The sequence below is a fragment of the Pinus tabuliformis genome, chromosome 1_1 (genome assembly GCF_031772625.1).
Source record: "Pinus tabuliformis cultivar Carrire ecotype Pingquan chromosome 1_1, CPIR1, whole genome shotgun sequence".
NCBI classification, from domain to species: Eukaryota; Viridiplantae; Streptophyta; class Pinopsida; order Pinales; family Pinaceae; genus Pinus; species Pinus tabuliformis.
The window spans coordinates 483,102,591-483,112,249 of record NC_142297.1 but is presented as its reverse complement, the minus strand read 5'-3'; the positions used below and the strand labels follow the sequence as shown (position 1 = coordinate 483,112,249).

Below are 9,659 nucleotides of genomic sequence, written 5' to 3'. Positions count from 1 at the left end.
GGAAGGAAGTAGGTGGTGCCGCTACATCTTCTAAGCTAGATGACATCTCGCAAAGGTTGGAGGAAAATTATTTTCTCTAGTTTCTCATTTCTCCGAGGGTGCCATCGCCAAGACTGCTTGGTATGTGGCTAGTGGAGCATTGAAGCATATGACAGGTTCACGTGAAGTTTTTGAGACTCTAACTAAATGGGACTCAAATTTGCACATGGTGGTTGGCAGTAAGAGTCAGAAAGCAATCATAGGATCAGGTGTTGTGCCATTCATGATGGATTCAAGTAGGTTTTTAAGAGTTCAAGATGTATTGTGGGTATCGATACTCAGATATAGTGTGTTGTTTGTCTCAGTTATACATGTAAAGGGATTTGAGGTGATTTTCTAGGATAGGAAAGCGAGACTCGGACCTAGAGGCTCTAACTCTAGTGGAGCTATCATTGGAGTTAGGGAGCATGGCCTATATTAGCTAACAAGAAAGCCTATAGATTAAGGGACAAAGCAGGTTCCTGAGACTTAGAGGGAGTCATGTTTGAGCAAGAGTATGTAGATTAAAAGGGAGAATCTTTAACCTAAGAAGAGCACATGGTCAGTAGGGAGCAAGTGAATTCTACTAGCAAGAGGTAATTATGCGATGGAATGAAGGCCTATCAAGAAAGGAAGAAGCTAGAAGCTTTTGATGGAAAATACACTACCGAGAAGAGTGTGGTTCATTCTACACAATATGTTGCAGTGGTGAATGCCAGAGATTGGGATAGTGTCATCGATGATGACGAGATATTTCCAAGTGGTGGAAGTACCTCCCTCACTAATAGGGAGTGTTGAAATGTGTAGCTTGGGAGGTACTCCCACAACCCATGGGGCACTGGGTTTGTGAGGAGTTGACCCACAAAGTGTTTTGTGGGCAGTATACCCAAGCAATGGGTTTTGTACCCAAAGTTTTGAGCGCAAGACCACATGGATAAATTAATAGTTTATTTATTAATGCCTGAGGGGCACTCTTGATGGGCTAAGGGGCACCCAGGGCATCATGATGTGGCGAAAAAAAATGGAAGGAATCTCATTTCTAATGATAGTTGGGGTTTTGTTAATGAACTCAAGTCATCTTAGGTTAAGTGATGCCACTTGAGGGTTAAAAGGTCACCCTCATATAACACTATAAGAAGAGTGAGATGAAGATCATTTGTGCATCCATTGAAGAGCAATTATATCAAGTAAAGACAAGTCAAGTAGTTGTTAATCTCTAGAGCTGAGATGGATAGAAGAAAAAGAACATGTTTTGTTTTTGTTTGTCTCATGTTTTGGTACACGTCAAATGGAGGGATATCGGTCGAACTTCTCAACATGGTTCTATTATCAAAGATTATTAAGAAGGTGCATTGAAGTTAAGGGAAAATCTTTGTATTTAGGTTGAAATTGCAGTGGTCAAAATTCGTGGTTGGCCTATGTTTAGGGGTGATTTTTTTCTCTATTTAAGGTAGGGCTGAGACTCTCTGTTGGAGCTAGGAACAAAGGAAAGTGAGGGTTGAAGCCTCCTGAAGAGCAACGAAGGTATTAGGGCATGTTTGTATGCAAGTTTAGGGCTATAATATGAGGGTCGAGTTCCCTGTGTTCATGCACCTATGATTTGAAAAATCCAAGTTGTTAGGTCTATGGGTATCATCCTCAAGACAGAGATCCTTGTAGAATGACTAGAGGATACAAGGAAGAGAAATTTTGGTGTATTTAAGGAGATAAATTGTTGAGCTAATGGTGACGTAAGCCTACAGATTTGGAGTTATTTTGACAGCAAGAATAGTAACCCTAAGTTCAGTGAAAGATAGTGGTTATTCATTGGTATGAGGTTTGTTTTGTAAATCCCTTATGTTCAGTATGTTTGATGAGCCAAACTAGTAAGAGAACGAAAATTAGTGTGTTCCCTATGAAGCAATCACTCATAGTAGTTGAGAGGTTGTTTAGAGGGTTGATTGTACAAGCCCTAAGTATTGCCTTCTGGGAGTAGCTAGAAGGACATTAAGTGGGTAGAATTGGAAAACCCTAAGAGAAAACTTCTTGGAGGAGAAAAAGAATTGTTAGAGGGTGGTTTGGAGGCCTAAGATCAGCCACTCTAGAAGTAGCTAGAGGGTTGATAGAGGAAAATTGGTTAGCTTGGGATGCAAGCATTCTGAAGTTGCAAAAGTACTTGTGAGCAATAGAAGAGGTGGCAAAGGACCTTCCAAGTGTTCAAGGCACATGGACTGAAATGGATGAGTTGAGCACTCCTTTAGCAAGTCGAGTGTAATTTGTTCAAGGGTAGATTGGTGATCATAAGTTGTTGATCGAAGCCCTATTTATTCATGTATCAGGGCTAATTGTAAGGGCCATGATCCATGGCATGGGAGCCCCATGTTTACTATATTAAAGTTGCAATATAACAAGTTTTGGGTTAAAAATTGTCTTGTGTGCTACATTGATTCACTATTGTATTTTTTTTTGTTGTGCAAAGTGTAGTATTGTGGTATTTTAGTGTGTTTATGATCGTATTCTTAGATATAGACCAATAGTTGAAGTGTTGATGAAAAATCAATACTTTACAACTACTTGTCTCCTCTTCTCCTCTATATCAATTTTGTTTTTCATTCCAGCTTCTCTTCCTCTCTATATTTCTGTCTCTAGCTAGGAAAATATCAAATCAAGTCTCTCAACTATTTAATCAAATAATTGTTCTACATTCCAAAAATCATTCTTTATATAACTCATTCTATTGTTTGTTTATTCCAACGTAGGGATTTGAAATGACTTGATTTTTTTTTCTTGCGCTTCACATCCATTCATTTCATTTTTTTCTCAAAAATGTTGTCTTTCTCTCAAAGATGGAATTGACATTTGCATAATGCCTAGTAAGGAAATAAATAGTCTTCAACCTTTGATATTAGGGATAAGACACTCAGTAATTCACACTTGTAGTGACCTTCATATTACATTGAAAATTTTCATGTTGTCCAAATCATCACCTCCTATATCTATTCAACCAAATCTCAACAACACAAACAAAAATAACAAAGGAAACATTATAGAACAAATGAAATCATGACTCCATATATTGCCTTGCACTCAATTTGATTAATGAAAATGATTATAAAATAGTAATGCAACATGATCAGTGAATGTTTTGATTCAAAAATCCCTCATATCCAAATATTCTAGTTTTGGCTTGGGAAACCTTAAAACAACGGTTATTCCATATAGTTGTGCAAGGTATTCACCAGATACATTCATAAAATAAAATATGTCTGCACTGCCTCTTGCATTCTTGAATGACCCAATCAATTCAAGATATTTACTCCTTATAAGAATATTTGCATTTCTAAAAATTTCATCTATAATGAGAAATGTTTGAATGGACAACTACTCATTAGCTACCTCAACATGTACGAGTTTGATCAATTGGCATCATCTCCTGGAAGTCTTTGAGTGCTTTTACCTCTTAGGCTGCTTTTGTGTCTTTTATCAAACACATCATAATAGGAGCATCAAGAACCTCTCCAAGATTATGCTTGTATCTAGAAAAAACATGTGCAAGAATAATCTGAAGCTTGTTCTCTATAATGGATGTTATTTCTTGCCTTTCATCCTTAAGAAACAAATGGCTATAGAAATGCTCCTTTGTAAATCTTGGACTTGCAATTGCGAGACAAGGAACAATATTAAAGTAATAGTTCCTCAAAACTACCTACAAAACATTCTCAAAAAATTTGTTTAAAGCCTTCTCATAGCCCGCAAAAGTTGGACCACGTTTGCATGGAATTGATGTTTCTACCCTGGCTCTTAATGGCACTGGACTTCTTGTGCCAAACAAAACATTGTTAACAATCCCAAATGTTGGTGTTATGACAGGTTGTTGCTTATCATGTCCAATTCTCCATCAACAATAAATTTGTACTTATGATATCCTAGTGGAAAGTTGCAAATAACTTGAAAAACAAATGGGCATCCCTGTGTAAGGACCTTTGTCCTCATTGTCAACTAATAAAGCTCTCTAGATCCATTGCCTACGTACAAGGAAGTATTTTGAAAAAACCTTTGATAGATGATTCACATTACTTTATAATGATCTAAGCATGCATGGATCAACATACAACCATATTAGGCCTTCAATCCTCAAAACTTGTGTGCTCAATTTATACCAAGGCACCCATAAGTATGATAGATTTTAAACACCCAATCTGAAACTGAACAAAAAACCTTCAACTGAGAAAGGAATTTTATTGAATATTTAATAAAATTAATTCATTCAATAAATATAATGAAATATTTTCACTTTCATTAAAATTGGTTACAAAAAATTTTTAATAATTATTTATACATATTTTTGAGAAAAAATACAATATTATTTTTTGGTTAAATTATTTTCATATAACCCTAATGGGGGTGACTGAACGTATAGGAGGGGACTCAAGGGGGATGCTCGCCACCTCACCGACTCCCATGCATTTTAAGGAGGGGATGGCATTGCATGTCACCCCATGCACCATACATGCATATTCAACACAGTAGTTGATGATTTGATTCTCTCGAGCTTTCCTAACCTGTCTTCTTGGTGACCTACACTTGATTATGTTGTGGGTTTTTCATCAACTCCAAGGGAGGTGTTCAGATAACCCTATAAGCCCAGTCTTCAGTTATGTTGATGATACCTTCCATATTTTGGGGTTGTCTTCAATAGGTAGCTTTGGGTCAAGGAGGAATTTTTATAACCACCTAACAAGCAAGCACTCAAAAATTAGTAACTTTCCATTCTAGATAGTTCATGCTTCCTACGATTGCAAAGTGGTAGCTAGAAATTTAAGGGCTTACTGTTGGAGGGATATAGTATCTCATATTATTGTGCTTGACCTAGACGAGAGATCTCTAAAGACACATATCTCAGGGCCAGGTTTGGGTCTAGTTGCATCCTTCATCTTCTGGTCTAAATTTGAGGTAATTATGTGTCTTTAGTCATCTAGGCTCTACTTCATTAATTTGTAATTTCGTTGGATCTCCTCAAGTGTTTGATTCCTTCATAAATTTTGACAATTGTGTGTCTGTCAGGTGCCTACCATTCTTCCCTGTTGCTTCTGTGTTTATGTCAAGTTACTTGGCATCAGACCTCTTTTATCCCTCCCTTTGGTTTTTCCTTTTGAGTGGTTATGGAATTATTTGGTTAGTAGTGCTCTGGCTTTTTCCACCTCCCCTACGAGTACTAAGGAGATTTATTTTGGTCCTTAGCATCAGTTTAAGGTAGGGTTTGCATTACCTATAAATTGCAGGAGTTCTTAGGTAAATACTGAGAAGTTAACTAAGTCGAAACCACTTGGGTGCTACATTCGAGGTTTCCCTAGTTATTGTAACATTTAGATGTTTGTTTCATTTAACATGCCTAGACAATGTGGTCAAAGTTGGTGTGGTGTCAGTGAGCACAGTCAATCTAGTAGGCCTCACTCTAAGATTTAGGCCCATGACTCTTTCGTAGCCTATTAGGCTACAACACCTCCTCGAACTCAAGCTCATATTTGTAGGCTTGACAACTTGGTTATCTCTCAAGAATGGCAATCTTTTCAGATTCTCAGCTCATAATGAAGTTTGTCATTGGCTTTCAAACCTTAGACATACCAGGCAAAGGAGAAATCATTACGTGAACAGTTACCTTTCATTACCAATTAAAGGCCTTTTTAGTACAAGTTCTCAAGGAAAAGCACGATGATAGAAATGAGATTATCTCATTTTCAATGACTTGCAAAGAAATCAATGGAGCATGAAAAACAACGTTGTTTGTTTGGACGCTCATTGGAGAGGCATATTCAGTGTGAATTCAAGCTCCCGCCACCCCTTAACAATAGACCGGAAAACTCCACTTTGGTAACCACATATGATTCCTAATTGATTTCTTACTATGTTCTAAATATGTTGATGTTTTGGTATTGTGGGCAAATTATGTTGAATTGGCCAACAAACCTCATAAGAGTGAGGCTGGTAGAGCTTTACAAATTATAAAGAATAATGTAATATTTTGTTGTGAATGAAATTTTCAAACTTAACAAGAAAGAAAACTAATTGTAAATAATTATATATATATATATAACTATATTAATACTATTAACCTCAACTTGAATCTTAATCAAATTTTTAGTATCAACTTTAATTTGAATCTTAATTAAACTTTTCAATATAATATAAAATTATATGTGTTAATTTCAAAATAATGTTATGAATAACTAAGATGAACTATATTAATATGGATTTATGATATAAAGCTATATTTGCAACAAGTAGGTTTTAAATATTTAATTATATATATATAAATATATAATGTTGGTTGTGTTGTAATGTCACAAATAATTTAAACCGTTTGGAATTAACTTCAATATGATTGGAATTTTATATATAATGTTGGTTGTGTTCTAATGTCACAAATAATTTAAACCATTTGGAATTAACTTTTTCAATATGATATGGATTTATGATATAAGGTTATATTTGTAATAAGTAGGTTTTAAATATTTAATTTTATATATATAATAAAAATGTATTTTTTAAGACTGATTAAATTAAATATTAAATTGCAGATTGGTGTATAAAAATATTGTTTTTGAGATAAATAATTTTTGTTTTATTGTAATTTGATTGTTAAAATTTACCGTCGGAAGTTCACAAGAAGAGATCGACGGGTATCAATCAAGATCTCGATCAGCGGGTAGATGTGTGGGCTGTTTGGGTTCGCTGTGATACGACGGGTGGGGAACATAGCTGTTAAGTTTCACTGTGGGCAATGTGTACATATATTACCTCTACTTTCTCTAGTTTTGAATCTATAACCTCTATAAAAGAAACACATGCTCTTAACTATTAAACTCACTCAAGCTATACATCTATAAAACCCAAATAAATGTTATTTTTTACGTCAAAAAATATTAAACCCTTTTACAAAAATTCATATACCACATAAAATTTTATTTCTCCTTTAAAAAATAATGCAAATAAAGATAATTGCTCAAAGATCATTACTTATTTGAAGTGTTCTATTTTAATGGAATGCCAATTTCAGCTGCAAACCATTTTTGCATCCACTACATCATTAAATATGGAATATTGATAGAATTCTCATAAACAACCTAAATTTGAATCCTAATTGAATTCTCTTCGATATAATTTCAATTTATGCAATTAAAATTAACTATATTAATCCTACCAAACTCCATTTGAATTGGATTTTTCAATAATATGAAATTATATGTGTCAATTTTAAGCAAATGTTTTTTGTAAGTGAGAAGGGGCAGCATTATATTATGGAAATTTGAAGATTACAATTGCTTTCCAGCATGCATGGTTGATCAGATTTGAGACCTGACAACCAATAGTAAAGTGCCTTCTTGGGCTTTTTGTATTGATAAACCATGTATTTGATCTAAGCTCTGCACTGATTAGTATTGACCACTTCTATTACAAAATGAGTGACAAGTTCCTTATCAAAACCAATGACAGTGACAAAATTGGTGACAATTAGCCCCTCCATGAGGTGCCCCTCACTCTTGCACATCACCTGATTTTTCACATATTGGACACAAAAACAAAAAAGACTAACCCATAGGGAATAGAGCCATGACCGCAGGGATTCCAACTACATAAGACAAATCAATTCAAGAGGTCCTATTCCAGCGTTATTGGCGTCTTTGGAGTTCCTCCAGCAAGAGTGTTCTCGGTAACAAGGTGGTTGGTTGTAGCACCTCTCGTCTCCCGCTTGATGATGGGTGTGCTCTCACGTACTGCCTGTGAAGACACCATATTTCACTTGAGCAAGGTGTAGTGTCGAGAGTCTTTAGTGACGAAGCGCATGTGGTGGATAGTTTCCACATACAACGTGAATTTTTCGTTGAGCTTATTCAGCATGAATTTTTCATTGAGCTTATTCAGCGTATCCTCCAAGGCTTTGTTAGCTTGTATAGTTTCCTGTAGAGCCAAGCCTAGAATTGTCTTCATATTCCAGGAGAGCTCGATAGTACAGCTATACAAGTTTTCCCTAGCTCTGGTGAACCCTGGGTCAAGAATCCATAAAAACTAAGCATCGATGTCCTCATTGTTTGTTCTGTGTCAAATGACTTTGGCCTGATTCTCCATCTCAGAAATTCGCTCTCGGGTCTCTTAGGGGCGATGTTGTTGTAATTTAGGGATGTTTGCCTCATCGTCGCCTCTACTCACTTCCCGAGCATTGGTTGGCTTGATTCCAACGTTCGATATTCCGCCCTCTGCAACCGCTGGTGGAGGGGTTGTTGCTCTGGTGAGGGGCATGGGCCATGCTTATGAACGGGGGGAGGGAAATCTTGCAAGAGGGGAAGAGCAGGTGGTGGAAATCAGGGGCACGGGAAGGAACAACAGAGAGACCCTAAGAGCGAGGGGCACAAGAATGATGGAGGAGAGCAGCCAACATGGGGTATTCATAGGACGATCGTGGGATGAGGACATCAAGGAGAAAGGTAGTGGTAATTAAACCCTGAATTCTTGATAGAGAAAAATAATCAATTCTTGTAGTGGATCGAGGTATTTTGCTGATACTTGGGTCGAGAGGGCGACGCTCGTTACCCAGAAACACGATAGAGATCCAAGGAACCATGGAAGAATTATTGGATTTGATGCTTGAAGCATAGTTCATCACGTCGAGTTAGGGAGATTGTATGTTTTGAGTCGAGGAGATTTGTTGGCCTGTGGAGGTATCATTAATGCTACTACCCTCATTGTCCTAATCGTTGATTGCTTCACACTAACGACAGAGGGGGCCTTCACCTATATCCCTCCATGCAAGGGATTGCAATGTTTCTTCGCCAATTGTGCCTTTGTTGGCGAGCCTATTTTCCACACCATTCAATTTCCTTCCAACAACGTGAATGTGGAGCCCACTGAGGTCCCTGATGTGTTTCTGAATACGATCAAAAGTTGGTCAGCCTCCAGTTCTTCGTTACCTTGTTGACCATAGAGCCATGTTGGAGCTTCTAAGCGATGTGAGTTGCCAACTCGCGAGTCTCCTTCCACACTCAAGAGTGTGAAGTGTTGCTCTTTAGCAATGATCAGACAATGCTCCATAGCTTGGAGCTCTGCCACATTGTTGGTGGCAGTCCCTAATTTCCCAAAATAGACCCATTGAATCTCCCCCCTTGAAATTTCTTAACGCATCACCAAAGCCTGCAACACCTAGGTTGCCTTAAGCAGCGCCATTATAATTCAATTTTATCACAAAACCCTTCGAGGGGGGCCAATGGTCAGGAGCTCCATGGGTGGAGGGAAAAAGGGTAGGAATAACCTAGAAGAGGTTCTGCAGATCCAAGAGATGTAGGATGAGTAAGTTGGTAACACGGTGGGGCGGGGGGGGGGGGGGAGGCTTTACACAATGGGAATCTTAGATATGGATATTGTTTCACAAATACTCTTTTTGATCACGGTAAGAAAGTTTTCCCCTGGATTCTTCACATTCTTGAAAGTTCTTGCATTGTGCTCCTTCCAAATAACCTAACAAATGTGTCCCTGGTAGGAGGTTCCAGACTCGGTCGACTACCAGGTGGGGGGATATGCTTGAACGCCAATTATCCAGAGTGGTCTGAATTGAGGCCTTATCTCTCTCTGTCATATTGAATATTTCGGCACCCCAATTCTAGAGCTTG

The 9,659-nt window shown here is 37.5% G+C and overlaps 1 pseudogene; it reads right to left on the bottom strand.

Annotated features, from left to right (window-relative positions):
* Positions 1 to 3,147: 3,147 nt before the first annotated feature.
* LOC149213868 (protein PELOTA 1 pseudogene) lies at positions 3,148 to 9,084 on the bottom strand (annotated as a pseudogene).
* Positions 9,085 to 9,659: the final 575 nt, after the last annotated feature.